Here is a 13,821-nt window from a genome sequence, read left to right as displayed (position 1 = left end):
ATTTTAACAAATGTCTAGATTAAAATGAAAATGCTGTGATCCTCTCTTATTGATATTTCAGTGTAAACATCATTAAAGTCTTAATAAGTAATAAATTGAAAGCCAGTACACACTACTCTATCAATTCAAGTGATTGTTATAGGAATAGCTCCTCTTCCTTCAATATTTATATTACTTGTACCTTTCACATAATGAGTCAGAAATTCCTACAAAGGGTTACAAAACTCTATCCTGCATGTACATATTAGCTTTGTATCTTTAAATTTCATTATATCTGCAGGATGAACTTGTCCAAATACAGGTATCCTTCATTTTATTATGCTTAGCTTTGTTGTGCTTTGCAGATATCACATTTTTCACAAATTGGAAGTGTGTGGCAACCCTGGACCCAGCAAGTCTTTGAGTACCTTCTGCTTACTTAATGTCTGTGTGTCTCATTCTAGTAATTCTATCAATATTTTAATCTCTTTCATCATAATATCTGTTATGGTAATCTGTGATCTGTAATCTTTGATGTTAATATTATAATTGTTTTGGGCACCATAACCATGGCAATATAAAACAGAACACTTAATTAATAAATGTGTGTTTTGACTCCTCCAGTGACTGGCTGTAACCCCTTCTCCCTATTCCCTGAGATAAAACAATATTGAAATTGTGCCAATGAATAACTTTACAATGTCCTCTCACTTTTCAATTGAAAGGGAGACTCTCCATAAGGCTATAACTGCCATAGATATAGGTTTCTCTGATGGATCTTGGGGCTGCAAGGGTAATTCAGTAGTAGAATTGTCGCCTGCCATGAGGGAGACCCAGGTTTGATTGGCAGCCCATGCACTTCCCCAAAAACAAACTAACTAAAACAAACAAACAAAAAAAACTCAACAAATAGTGCCACAATATCGGGGTACTCACATGGAAAAAGAATGAAATGTGACCCCTGCCATACAGCATAACAAATAAAAAATTTTATTCTTTAATTCTGCTACAATATCATGCCTGCAATATATTGTCCTAGTAACTTCATTACTTTTTATTTGTCAGTTTTCATATCTGTTATTGGTTTCTGAAGAGTTCTAATTGGAATAAAGTTGGCATTTAAAGAATTATTTTCAGACAATAGACTGTCAGAGAAAAGGGGTAACTCAGAATGGTTATCAGCTGTGTATGTGCAGAAGAAAGTGAAACTACAATTAACACTGGATATCAGCAAAATTAACATTGCTGTTAGAAAGCAGCATAGCAGCTAGTTAATTTATCACAGATTTCACTTGAAAAAATGTATCATGAGTTCTCTGAGACTTTGTGATGCTCACATTGTACAATTTACAGGGATTAGAAAATCTAGAAGAGGTAATAATAAATTCAGTTAAATGAGAGAAAACTTAAGAATCCTTCAAAACCTACATAAAGTAGAATTAAATTCAGGGTATTCCTGAAATCAAGCTCAAAATAGTGTCAACTATATTAGAATTTTGCCACTGAAATTTCCACTAAATTTTACAGTTGTGATTGTTGCTAGTTGAATTATAGTTTCAAATATATTATTGTTCCCAAGACTTTTATTTAATACTTAGAACATTGCCTAAGATGATATATTATCTATAAGAAAAGGGAAGGCTGGGAGGATTATTTGAAATATCCTGAACTGCCAAACAACCCCCCCAAAATTCCATATGTTGAATATCTTTCCCATTTCAACCCAGTCTTCTCACTATTCAATGAATTTCTAATGCAAAACCAGGTCTTCACATACCATACAATTCACTCATATAAATGTACAATACACAAGTTCTTATTATGTTTACAGATTTGTATATCCATCACAACAGTCAAATTGACAGCATTTTCTTCAATCCAAACACTAATCTCATACCCTTTTGCTATGACCCTGCTATCTTCCCATCCCCTCATCTTTTGACATCACCAGTCTCCTTTATATACCTATAGAGTTGCCACTTCTGGGCATTTCATTTAAATGGAATGAAACATGCTAAAATATTGTAAAAGAACTATTTATGCTCTTTAAAATATGCTAAGATAGTATGTTATTTAGAATATGCAAAAAGAAGCCAGTCAAAAGGCTTTAACTTTTTTCTGGACTGTCTCCTTTTCTTTAGCATAATGGTTTCAAGCATCATCCATGCTCTAGCATGTTTCAGTATTTCATTCTTTCATGTCCAAATAATAATATTATTGTATGGAAGCATCACATTTTGTTTAATCCATTCATTATGTGATGAACATTTGGATTGTTTACACTTTTGGCTGTTCTTAATGGTGCTACTATAAATACCTGCATACAAGTTTCTATGGAGACATGTTTTTTCAGTTCCCTTGGTATATCCTCAGGAATGGAATTCCTGGATCCTCTGGTAACTCTACTTTCAACTATTTGAGGAACTCTCAAACTATTTACCAAAGCAGCAATGCCATTTTCCATTCCATTCCATGGAAATTGAATTTTCCATTCAATTTCTCCACATCATGGTCAATACTTGTTAATTTATGGCTTTTTTTAGCCATCCTACTTTGTGTGAGACTACACCCATTGCGGTTTGGTTTTGCCTTACTCAGACGAATAATGATATCAAACATCTGTGTTAGTTAGATTCAGTTGTCAACTTGACCAGGTGAGCATACCTAGTCTTGTTGCTGCGGGCATAAGTCAATGGTACGTGAACTTCATCTGTTGCTAATTACATCTGCAGTTGGCTAGGAGGCGTGTCTGCTGCAATGAGTGACGTTTTACTTAATTGGCTGGTACTTAAATGAAAGATTGCATGTAGCACAGCTAAGCAGCTTGGCATTCCTCATCTCAGCACTTGCAGCTCAGCCCAGGCCTTTGGAGATGCAGAAAGAAGTCACCCCGGGGAAAGTTGTTGGAATCCAGGGGCCTGGAAAGAAGACCAGCAGAGACCATCCTGTGCCTTCCACGTAAGAAAGAACCTCAGTGGAAAGTTAGCTGCCTTTCCTCTGAAGAACCAACAAAATAAATCCCCTTTTATTAAAAGCCAATCCGTCTCTGGTGTGTTGCATTCTGGCAGTAGCAAACTAGAACAACATCTTTACATATAATTATTGCCCATTTGTATATATTCTTTGGGGAAATGTCCATTCAGATCCTTTGCCCATTGTTCCGTTCGGTTATTTTCCTTTTTATTATTGACTTAAAAGAGATTTTTATATATTCAAAATTCAAGTACCTTATCAGATACATGGTTTGCAAATATTCTTTCCAATTCTGAGGGCTGTCTTTTCACTTTATTAATAGTATCTTTGAAGCAAAGAGGATTTTAATTTTCTTGAAATTCAATTTATCTTTCTTTTCTTTTGTTGCTGTGCTTTTGGTGTCACATCTAAGGATCCATGGTCAGATCTGATATTCATAAAGTTTTATATATATATTTTCATGAGATTTATAATTTTAGTTCATGTATTTACATCTTTGATACATTGCAAGTTAATTATTGGGTTTCATGTGAAGCAAGGGTCTCCTCATTCTTTTGTATGTGACTATCCAGTTGTCCCTATACCATTAGTTCACCACTAAATGGTCTTTCAGCCTTGTTGAAACTCATTTGACCATAGATATATTAATTTATTTCTGGACTCTCTAATCCATTTTATTGACCTATGTCTACATATATCTATGTCTACACTTACATAATTGCCACAGTGTCCTAATTACTGTTTTAATAAGTTTTGAAATTGGGAAATGTGAGCCATCCAAGTTTGTTTTTTCATGATTGTTTTGGCTATGTGGGGCCCCTTGCAATTCCATATGAATTTTAGAATCAGCTTAACAATTTCTACCAAGAGACCAACTGGGGTTATGAAAGGAATCCCATTCAATCTGCAGGCCCATTTAGGATTGCCATCTTTGCAATATTATGATTTTCATCCTTGAACATGTTTTCTTTCCTATTTATGTACATATTAAGTATCAATTAAAGCTCAGCAATCTTCTGCAGTTTTCAGAATATATATTTTACACTTCATTATTAAAATATTCGTAAGTATTTTGTTTTAGATTCTAATATATATTGTTTCCTTAATTTTTTGTATTGTTCATGCCAAGAGCAAAGAAACAATGATTTTTGTCTATTGATCTTGTGTCCTGCAGCCATTGTGAACACATTTATTAATTTTAACATTATGGCATATTTTAGTGGATTCCTTTGGGTTTTTCTACATACAAGGTCATGATATCTGTAAAGAGAGATGGCTTTTCTTCTTTCTTTTCAACCTGGATGTCTTTATTTTTCTTGCTTAATTGCCCTGACAGGAACCCACAGTTCAAAGTTGAATAAATATGGAAAAGTGGACTTGTTTAACTTGTTTGTGACCTTAGGGAAAAGCATTAATTATTTCATGATTAAGTATGCTGCTGATTGTAGTTTCATAGATGACCTTTATCACATTGAGAAAGTGATTTTTATTACTAGTTTGTTCGGTGTCTCTTCATAAAATGGCATTGGATTTTGTCAAATGCTTTTTCTGCATCCAGTGATGCAGTGTCATTTGGTTTTCATTCTATTGGTTGGATATTACCTTGACTGATTTTTGATGTTAAAACAACCTGGCATTCTTCAGATGTATCTTATTTCATAATGATATGCAATTATTTTTAAATGTTACTGGATTCAGTTTGGTAACATTTTGTTAAAGGTGTTTGTATACATCTTCATAGGTGATATTGGTCTTTTGTTTTATTATGATATTTTTATCTTTTTTTAATCAGGATAATACTGTCTTCACAGAAAGAATTGGGAAAGGACCTCTTCTTTTCTATTCATTTGAAGAGTTTCTTGTGAATTATCATTAATTTAAGTGTTTGCTAGAATTCACCACTGAAACTATCTGGGTCTGGTATTTTGTTTGTGAATAGTTTTTTCTTCTTATTTTTATTTTAATTACTGATCCAATTTATTTACTTATCTAGTAAGATTGCATATTTCTTCTTGGGTGAGTTTCAGCAGTTTGTTTCTTTTTAAGAATTTGTCCATTTAATCTAAATTATCTGATTTATTGACAAATTTTTCATATCATTCTTTTATAATTATTTTGATTTCTGCAAGGTCAGTAGCAATATGCCTTATTCATTACTGATTCTAGCAATTAAAATCTTCTTCTCCTTTCTTGGGTTAATCTAGCTAAAGTTTTGCCCATTCTTTTGATATTTTCAATGAACTCATGATCTACTTTTGCTGATTTTTCCTTTGTTTTTTCTGTTGCATTCTCTATTTCATCAACATCCTCTTTGGTGTTAATTATTTCCTTCCTGCTGTTTGCTTTAAGTTTAGTTTGTGCTTCTTTTTCTGTTGTGATGGGGAATGTTAGGGTATTGCTTTGAGATCTTTCTACTTTCTAACATAGGTCTTTACAGCTATACATTTCTTTTTCTCCTTCTAAACACTACTTTTAGCTGCCTCTTATAAATTTTAGTTATGTTGTGTCCTCATTTTTATTCACCTCAAATATTTTCTGATTTCTGTTTGGATTTCCCCTTTGACCTATTGGTATTTTGGAGTATTTTGCTTTCTAAATTTCTTTCTGTTATTGATTTGTAGTTTCATTCCTTGTGGTTAAAAAACAAATACATATTATTATATCTAAACCTTTAAGTTTATTGAAATTTTTCTTTGCGGCCTATCCTGTGTTGCATACATTGCATCTTGGAGAATTTTCATGTGCTGTTGAGAAGAAATTAAATTCTGCTGGTGTTGTTAGAGTGTTCTGTAGTTGTGTCTAGTTGATAAATCGTGTTCTATATGAATTCTATTATCTTTCTCCTACTTCTTTATCTATTATAGAAATTAAAGTAATGAAGTCTCCATCTAATATTTTTGAATTGTCTATTTCTCTTCTTCATGTATTTTGGTGCAGTTTTTACATTTATGTGTATTTATAAATCATCACAATGGATTTTTCCTGTTATCATTATAAAATGTCCTTATTTTTTATCTGGTAATACATTTTATTTTAAATTTTGTTTTGTCTGATATAAGTATAGTCACTTCAGCTTTGATATGGTTGTTGTTTGCACTCTTCATCTTTTTACTTTGAATCTATTTAAAATTTTGAATCTTAAGTTTACCTCTAGTAGAGGGTATATATAGTTGGATCTTATTTTATTTTTCTTTTATTTTATAAGATACCTTTGCTGGATAAAGGATTTTTGTTTATTTTTTCTCTTTGGATATTTTAAATATGTTTTCCCACCATGTTCTGGCCTCCTTTGTGTCTACTGAGAAATCAGCTGTCAATTTCTTTGGGGTTTCTTTGCAAGTAATGTCAGTTTTCCTTTTCTGCTTTAAAGTGTTCTCCTTCTCTTTGTCTTCAGCTTTTCTACTATGTCTGTTTGCATACCTCTTCATTTTTATCCTACTTGGAATTACTTAAGATTTTTTGAATATGTAAATCAATATTTTTTGGGTCAATTTAGGAACTTTTCAGCTGTTAATTTATCACATCATTTTTCTTCTTTCATTTTTCTTTCCTTTTTGTGCTATCATTACACATGTTGGGGTGTGTAATGCTGTCCCACATTTCTATTAAGCTATGCTCATTTTTCTTCTCTTTTTTGTCTTTGATATTTGGGTTGCACAATCTGTTAAACTAATAGTCAAGTTTTCTAATTACTTTTTCTTCTTTTTCAAATATACTATGAAGCTCCTCACGTTAATTTTTCATTTCAGTTATTGTAATTTTCAACTGCATAATTTTTATTTTGCCCTTTTTAAAATAATTTCCATTCATTGATATTTTTTATTTGATGTGACATTGTCATCATACCTTCTTTTATTTATTTAATCATTTTTTTTTAGTTCTTTGACTTTATTTATAATGGCTACTTGTTTTTTTTTTCTGTTAAAATCTGACATCTGGTCACACATGTTCTTTATGTTTTCTGGTATATGTGTGATATTTATTTCTTTGCATGCTTCATTATTTTTATTGGAAAACTTGATATTTGATGTATTATAGTAATCACTGTCTCAGGGACTTGTTACTGTTTTTTGTGTTTCATTTGGTTAGTGATTTGCTTGATTACTTTAATGAAGTATATTTCCACCATGCAGAGTGAAGTCTCTGCTTTTGTTCTTCATATGTTATGGCTAAAGCCCTGGGTATGCCCACAGTCACCCTGGAATGATAATGATTTGGCAGAGCATTTCTTGACCATTTATTTACTTGCCCACACCCAGCTGTAAACTCCACCAATTGTTGGCTGGTTTTTCTATTGCTTTCAACAATTTGCACTGGTATATAGATTGCTCCACAGACTGATTCAATAAACCTCAGGCTCCTTTGAAATGCTGATGTGTTTTTAAAAAAATATTTTATACACACAGAAAATATATACTAAAAAACATTTCCAAATTTAATTATTTGACAAGAAAACAGAAAATCATAAAAGCACAACTTATCAATTCAATGTTGATTGCTTAGCAACGTCATACATAGTTTAACATGCTCTTCCATCTTCTGTATTTTTCCAATTCACAGTCTGATACAAAGTCTTGATAAAACTCATGATTGATCACTTCATTCTTTCATTGCATGACATATAATATCTTTTGTGCATTTTTTTAATCAGGAGGCAGCAGCTGAGGATGCTCAAAGCTTTGATCATTGGTACATTCATTAATTCATTTGGGGATTAGTAATGATGTTATTCTCAATTAAACTTTTCTATTATATTTACTGGATGAAATATTGTCTGCTTACCAAATTTGATCATTGGTACATTCATTAATTCATTTGGGGATTAAGTAATGATGTTATTCTCAATTAAACTTTTCTATTATATTTACTGGATGAAATATTGTCTGCTTACCGAATTCATATAGGAAATGCAGGATTGATGCTTTTGTTTTCATTTAACTTTTCAGGATAATGCATTTGTTACTTTCATTGTTGAGAAATGACCAATTAAAAAAAAAAAAACATCATTACTAACCCATAATCTTAAACATAATCAATGGATTTCATTCAGTTACTGTTATACTTCTATAGTTTATTTTGCACCACATTTAGCCAGAAGGAGTATGTAAGCTTACTACTGAGTCCATTTGATATTACCCCACTAGTCTTAAAATATTTCCTTACTACCTACTATGATAATAGGTTCCAAGCCTGTCTGTAACATTTTCTACTCCAGTCCTAGAATTAGCCATTATTCAATGAAGCCATGTTTCTTTTACTGAAAAATGAGGTTGAAGACAACATTCTCTGAACCCTAGAGGTTCAATCAGAGCTATATATGTATTACATTGTATCTCACAAGGTAATTATTTTAGAATAGCCTGTAATTATTCATTTACTCTAGCATACATTTCAAACATAACAGAGAATAACAACCCAAATAACACCATCGTTAATGTCACTGATACAATTACTGGAAAAAGGGAATATCTTTGTGCATATGATTTCCTGGTGTTTAGCAACTTTTAATTTACTTTTTATAGTATTTTATTTCATGTTCATGTTCTGAATGGATAACCATTGTATGATAAATTCTCTCCCATTTAATCTGTATTCACTATTAATTCTATAAAGAGCGATGTGCTGGTAAATGTTTAAAACTGATTGAAAAATAAAAATATAGAAGGCTCTGATTTATAGAGTTCGTCAATTTCTGTGATGGAAATCCTTTCACCATTAAACTGCAAGCCACCAGCATGATGCATCACTTAGGGGGAATTTGTTAATCTTTGTTTTCATGATCTAAGAGAGTTCCAGAACCGCACTGTATTTATCACCAGTTTTTTTTTTTCTCAACTGATGTTAAGAGTGTTCTCTTTGATTATCTTAAATATATGACTCGAAATATTTCTTGAAAAAATTTGCTATCAAAATTTCTAATTGTCACCATTTTTTGCCCAACTGTTCAAAGGATGTTTATTCTTCTTTTTCAGAATGCAGTAATTTTATTAAAATGTGTCTTGGTATTGGTTATTCTGCATCAGTGTTTTTAGATATATCCCCATAAGCAGTTTCAAATCCTTTAAAAATTAATATAAATTTTCTTTATTTAAAATGTTATTTCTGTTACTTTTTTTCTTAAGTGATTCCCTTTCAATCTCTTTTGCCTTTTTTCAGGATCTTCAGTTTTTTCCTTAAATTCTATTGAAGTTTTCTTCATTGCTTTTTTATTTTAACAGTAGTTCCTCCTTTTCACATTATATTTTCTTACTAAAGAGTCGCTCATGTTTAGTCAGTCTTGTTTCCTTATAATTTAATTTGTATTTCTGAACTGTATTTTATGCTTTAATTCTTTCTCGAATCCTTTGATCTACCTTCTGTTTTTGTTCTCTAATTATATTTCTTGACGTCACTCATGACTTATAAATTTTTATTAGCATCTCAGCTCATTTTGTAATGGAATTGTATACTTACAATTTGTTCTGCAAGCAAATATTTATTTTGCACATCTTCATTTTCTGTATTGACATATTAATTATTCTCTATTATGTATTAATTTTTTTATGTAAAGCATTTTATGGGATTTGGCCTTAATATTTTTATATTGCTCATTTCTGTGAAATTGTTTTCCTTCTAATTTTGAAGGTGACATGTTAAGACAGCTATTCTGACATTGCAGAGCATGTCCTTCTGTTGTTTTTATGTAGTGTCCCAAAATATAGTGGTTTGGATCTTCAGATTTTCTGGGTCTATTACTCGCCCCTATTTCTTTTTCCTGTTCTTTCTTTTATATGTGTTTCAATTTTCCTGTTTATACTCAATTTTGATTCTTGCCCAGCATTTTCTCCTTACTTTGGGCCCTGTTCTGGAAGGGACCCCTGGCAGTTTGGTTTCAAGAGATCATAGGAACTAGAACACTTCAGCTTCATGAGTCCCCACCATACCCTGCTCTCAGGTGCTATTGGAATAGGGCAAAGTCACCTCAGTGGCACGGAGAGCCCCTGCTTCCTGGTCCATTAGGCAAGCTTTTACTTCACTCTTCATTCCCCTGCACAGACACAGATAAAACATGCTGTGGTTATTTATTTGTTTCCGACACTCCATATGAGGCAGTTACTTTGGGTGACTTGTCATGTAGCTTGTTTACACATTGCTGCTTAGTTCAGGTTTTGCTACTTAAATTGTTCCATGTGTTTTTAGGTTGGGATTTGCAGGGAGTAAAAATCTGTGCTGCATTTATTGCCACGACCTTCCCAGTCTCCATATTATGTCATTTTTAAATAATGGTGTTGGGAATGAGAGTTTTTTTTCTGCTAAAGTATTAAATAGGACATTTTTTAAAAAAAGAAATCAAATGATTTTTCCATGAAACTGTATTAAACCATTTGAACATTTTAATATGTGAGTTACTGTAGGAAGGTTATTTCTTTATCTCTATTTGTGCTCTGTATGAGAAGAATGTGTAGTTTGTGATGACATTCTTAATTGGTTATGGGTCGATTCAGGCTTTTGAATACTTTCTGTAATTTACCTCCCCAAGTCAAATACTTATTATTTTAGATTTCATCTGTATAGTAAAGGTGCCCTTTTCTCATCTGCAATAATAATGAGTGATTTATTTTCTGACTCCATTAAAATTTAATCATTAAGTCAACTGCATTTCATCTTTACAAAGATCAGTCAGATTTATAATATGTCATGAGAGGTTTTGTGGTTTTTGTTTTGTCACACTTGATGCTTTCTATTTAATCTCTTCTTTTACCTCATTAAACTAATTTGTTACATATTTTTATCTCTTCTTAATTTCTTAGATAAAATTCACATATATTTACCTTTACTCTATTTTATTTTTCTAAAATATATTTTTAAGACTCTCAAGTCCTCACTTCTAAGAAAAACACCTTGAATATTTTTCCCAAAATTGAGATAGATAGATAGATAGATAGATAATGACTAGAGTGAAGCTTGTAAAAACCTTTGTTTTTGTTTTGCATGGGCAGGCACTGGGAATCGAACTTGGGTCTCTAGCATGGCAGGCAAGAACTCTGTCACTGAGCCACCGTGGCCTGTACTACCTTCATTTTTAAATATATGAAATTGTAATAATATCAGTCATTTAATGATTATTAAGGATGATTAATTAATTATCCTTGGGATATTTTTCAAGGGCAGAATGTGGTATCGATTTATAACAGTGCTTCTATATGAGGAACACTTAAAGGGAAAAAAGTCTAATAATGCAAATTTTAATAATGCTGTATTTATGGGACGTTTCCTTTATTTTCCCTCTTCAGTTGTCTGTGTGAAGGAATGAAACATAGTCAATTCACTATTATTCTCTGTGAAATCAACACTGCTCATCATAAGTGTTGCTTAAAAACTCCATCAATGCTCGCATAAATTACAGAGATACACAGATACACTGTTTCAAGATATGAAATTAGAAGTCAGGAATTCCTGGCATTTAATTTTAACTCAATGCTCCCAGATGCACATCTTTCTGAATAGCCCATTAATCATAAAAGCTAGAAACTATTCATCAACTTCAGTGCAACAATTCTTTCACATGTTCCTAGCTTTGTTGGGCTATACATTTAGAAAATTGCTTACTTTAGGGTATTTTCTGTATTTGGAAATAAAACATCATTCCTCCAACCTAAAATTTCCTCTATAATGATCTGAATGTAAAAGCTCTTCATTTTTTTAAGAGATTCTGCAAATTGACAAGATCAGTCAGCATTTGAATCAAAACACTGACTGGAAAGATTTGGTGAGAAAAACATAGCTTCATCATTAGAAACTTCATTCAGATACGCATAAAAGAACAAAAACAATATTTTTCGTAATAGAGGAAGAAAAGTGAAAGGCCAAAACGCAATGCCTCTAATTGCCTTGGCCATGTTTCAAAGGTGGTGCAAGAGAGGCGGAAACTTTCAGACAACCAGTGAAGCCGAAACTGAAATTCCAAAGACTATACGGTTTTCCACACTAAGAGAAATTCTTTCATTGCATTGTGTCATCTGTAACCTCTGATCATGTCGGCTCCCTCCTTCTACTTGGCAACCCAGAATCCAGGAGCAAAGCAAACTATTGGTGAAAGCCCTTATGAATCTTGAAACAGCCTTTGTTGTTGCAGAAGCAGCCTCCTCCTTGGTAATAAACACAGCAGCAGGCTTTATAGATTCCCCTGACACTGGACAATAGAAGACTCAAATAGAAATCTTGATTTTGGAAAATGTGTGTAGTTTCATCTGTGGCTGTTACCTCTTTGCACAATGGGCTTTTGATTTTGTCCGGTGCATTATCCAAGCCTTAATTAATGCACAAATCTTGGTACCAAAGCTTGTAGAGAGGGGTGCGATATTTGCATCAAAAGTAAGGAATTATTGAAATAGAGCAAGTGAATTCTAATACTATGCAGCTACCAAGGACATCAATCCTAAAAGTGTGTTTTTTAGAGTTGAAAAAGGTTCAAAAGTATTTCTTCAAGCACATACAGTGACCACATTACAATGGTCCTTTATATAAACAATGACTCATAGAGCAAAATTTTGTTTGTTTTTAATGTTACATATGAACACTGAGGCAGGCTAATGTAGTAGGTAGTTCTGGAACTTTTTCATATCATGGACACAGTAAAGTAAAATACTGATATGGCACATTGGGTTCATCTGCCAAGTTTGCCCATTTCTTATCCAGATTCCGCCAGACACCCCAACTCCTGGGGAAATGAATTTCTTATAATACCTGTAATCTGTTGGGTCTGCCTCTGAAATATTTGTTTTATTCTGTTTCATTAGTCTGTTTATCCTTGTGCTGTTACCACTGTGGTTACATTTCTATGCATTGTGGTTTGTATTAATATCCGTTATGTAAGGTTCCACTCTACAGTTTATTTTCCTTCATGCTGTTATTCCTAATATTTTATTTGTTGTAAAGCACTTAAGAATATGTTCAACAAGTACTCAGAAAATCCAGCTGCAAATTAATTTCTTATGGCATGGAATTTCAGAAATATTTTTCTATTAAAAGATATTTATTTGGTTTCAGGTGCCTGTACATGCAAAAAAAAAGATTTATTTGGAGGGCAGAAATATTTAAATATTAAGGATGAAGCATTTTCACCCCACAGCATGATATGTCCAGTGTATTTATTCTGATATATTTAAGACCTTCATTAGAATTTAAGAATAAATTGAATAAAATGTGATATGATAGAATATAAATGTGCATATTTATGATATAATATCTGTTATATATGTTTTATATCATGCATAATTTTTAATTATTTAATAATTTTTATGTAGTGCTTTTATGATATGTTGAGTGGTATCTTATTTAGTAACATATTTTATAGTTGGTTGTTGCTGGTATAGAGAAATGTCATTAATTTATCTTTTCTATTTACCTCATATCCACTGACCTTGCTGAACTCTCTTATTCATTGCATTGTCTTTTTTTTTCCCCATGGGCAGGCACTCGGAATCAAACCCATGTCTTCCGCGTGTCTTGTGTTTTGAGTCTGTGTTTTTCATCTGGATAAAATCATATCTGCAAATATTAAATGTTTTTCTACCCATCAGGTATAACTAGTATGTTTTTGTATTATTTCTTTACTTAGAATGTTGGCTAAGACCAATATTTTAATTATAGTGGTCATAATGAACATTTTTGCTTTATTTCTGATAAGAAAAGAAAAATTTAGAATTTCTCAGTTGTATATAGAATTTCCTATATGTTGAGAAATATGACTTTTATTGAATCAGGAAAGTTTCCTTTTATTCAACAAGCTTAAACATTTTTAAAATCATAAGTAAATGAAATTTATCAGATGTTTAAAAATAATAAAGGGAATTTTATGATATTTTTCTCTTTTTGCTAGTAATATAT

The 13,821-nt window shown here is 32.0% G+C and overlaps 1 long non-coding RNA gene across 1 annotated transcript in view; it reads left to right on the top strand.

Moving 5' to 3' along the window:
* Positions 1-13,486, top strand: part of LOC143679319 (uncharacterized) — a 74,796-nt gene extending 61,310 nt beyond the window's left edge. Inside the window, exon 4 of the long non-coding RNA XR_013173649.1 lies at positions 13,407-13,486. This is a non-coding gene — a long non-coding RNA (uncharacterized LOC143679319). The remainder of the gene's footprint in view (positions 1-13,406) is intronic.
* The last annotated feature ends 335 nt before the right edge of the window (positions 13,487-13,821 follow it).

The sequence above is a fragment of the Tamandua tetradactyla genome, chromosome 4 (assembly GCF_023851605.1).
Source record: "Tamandua tetradactyla isolate mTamTet1 chromosome 4, mTamTet1.pri, whole genome shotgun sequence".
NCBI lineage: Eukaryota > Metazoa > Chordata > Mammalia > Pilosa > Myrmecophagidae > Tamandua > Tamandua tetradactyla.
Note: the sequence above shows the minus strand (reverse complement) of the source record. Positions and strands in the feature narration are given on the sequence as shown.